The sequence below is a fragment of the Macrobrachium rosenbergii genome, chromosome 21 (genome assembly GCF_040412425.1).
Source record: "Macrobrachium rosenbergii isolate ZJJX-2024 chromosome 21, ASM4041242v1, whole genome shotgun sequence".
In the NCBI taxonomy this organism is placed as follows: domain Eukaryota; kingdom Metazoa; phylum Arthropoda; class Malacostraca; order Decapoda; family Palaemonidae; genus Macrobrachium; species Macrobrachium rosenbergii.
In genome coordinates, this window is record NC_089761.1 from 27,048,250 (window position 1) to 27,050,643 (window position 2,394).

The following is a 2,394-nucleotide window of genomic DNA, read 5'->3' on the forward strand; positions in this document are numbered from 1 at the left end:
AGGTCTGGGATTTCCTATCGGATATCCATATTAAATAAATGATAACGCAAATAAACGCCAAAAAAATCGAATAATTGAATGATTGCGCGGTAAGAAATAACACTGTCCTGTAAGTGAAAACGACGCAACTGCTCTTATTTAACTGTACTACAGACGTAAATTTTTTCCATCATTAACCATCATTTTCAGTAATATTTGAAGTCACAATGAGTAAATATTAAGTTTAGCCGAGGCGTTAAACCTTCAGTACTTTTGGTGTGAAGACTAAGGCAAGAAAGATTGTTGGAGCGATGAGAATCGTAAAAATAGATGAAACTTCGAGATAAAACCTCAATATCTGTCGGTGCAGTTTTTGATTGATACGAAATACCTCGTAAAATAAGTGTTCATTTTTTTCCTATTTGTACATTTTTCATCTAATTAGAGACTTTGCCCATCACACAAAATGATTAGTTTTGTCATCCGGATGCGCGATTTTTTTTTTTTATATATATATCCGTCGTCTTCCGAGAATTGTTTTATTTGCAGGTCTGGTGTTGTTTACCTCGCCCTGCCGCCTTTGCTGTTGTTGATGTTGTTGTTAGTGATGTTGTAGCTCTGACAGTTTCCCATCTGACAGCGTGGTTTTTTTTATATATCCGTTGCCTTCCAAAGAACTGTTGTATTTGCAGGTGTGATGTTGTTTACCCCCTGCCACCTTTGCTATTGTTGTTGTTGTTGTTATTGTTGTTGTAACCCTGATTATTGTTGTTTTAACCCTGACAATTTGTCATCAGACAGCGCGGTTTATTATATATATATCCGTTGTTTTCCAAAGAACAGTTTTATTTGCAGGTCGGATGATGTTTACCCACTGCCGTCTTTGCTGCTGCTGTTGATGTTGTTATTGTTGTTGCAACCCTGATTATTGTTGTTTTAACCCTGACAATAGGTCATCAGACAGCGCGATTGTTTTTATATATATATATACGTTGTCTTCCAAAGAACTGTTTTATTTGGAAGTCTGATGTTGTTTACCTCCTGCCGCCTTTGTTGCTGCTTCTGATGTTGTTATTGTTGTTGTAACCCTGATTATTGTTGTTTTAACCCTGACAATTTGTCATCAGACAGCTCAGTTTTTTTTATATATCTGTTGCCTTCCAAAAAATCGTTGTATTTGCAGGTCTGATTTTGTTTACCCACTGACGCCTTTGTTGTTGTTTTTGTTGTTGATATTATTGTTGTAACCCTGATCATTGTTGTTTTAACCCTGACAATTTGTTATCAGACAGCTGGTTTTATATATATATATATATATATATATATATATATATATATATATATATATATATATATATATATATATATATATATATATATATATATATATATATATATATATATATATATATATATCCGTTGCCTTCAAAGAACTGTTGTATTTGCAGTGTTTGGATGTTGTTTCCCACCTGCCGCCTTTGCCGCAGTTGTTGTTGCTGTCATTGTTGTTGTTGTTTTTGCTGTTGTAACTCTGCCGATTGCATCTTTACGTCTTCCTCGCCTTTAGTTTTCTCGCCTGTTAGTTCCGAAGACTCACGCTCACCTGTACGCCGCATTACCTGGGGCCAATCAGGAGGGGCGCTGAAGCAGGTAAAATTGGACAATATCTCTTCGGTGCTTTCATAGTAATTTCGCCGGTAATTGATGGTCTCTGCCTGGTTCGAATGATCAGCTCCGAGTTCGCAGAGACTCAGTTGATGCCGTTTATCAAGGGAGGAGAGAGAGAGAGAGAGAGAGAGAGAGAGAGAGAGAGAAAGAGAGATTTTCTTCATCTACGCCAATTATCTTTTCAACAGCTCCGAGTTCACTGAGACTCAGTTGATGCCATTTGTCAACAGAGGAAAACGGAAAAAAATGAGAGAGAGAGAGAGAGAGAGAGAGAGAGAGAGAGAGAGAGAGAGAGAGAGAGAGATTTCTCCATCTACGCCAGTTATCTTTTCAACAGCTCCAGGTTCACAAAGACTCAGTTGATGCCATTCATCAAGAGAGTATAGAGAGGGAAAAATGAGAGAGAGAGAGAGAGAGAGAGAGAGAGAGAGAGAGAGAGAGAGAGAGAGAGAGAGAGAGAGAGAGAGAGAGAGAGATTTTCTCCATCTACGCCAATTATCTTTTCAACAACTCCGAGTTCACTGAGACTCAGTTGATGCCATTTATCAAGAGAGGAAAGAGGAAAAAATGAGAGAGAGAGAGAGAGAGAGAGAGAGAGAGAGAGAGAGAGAGAGAGAGGGAGAGAGAGAGAGAGAGAGAGAGAGAGGGAGAGATTTTCTCCATCTACCCCAGTTATCTTTTCAACATCTCCGAGTTCACTGAGACTCAGTTGATGCCATTTATCAAGAAAGGAGAGAGGAAAAATGA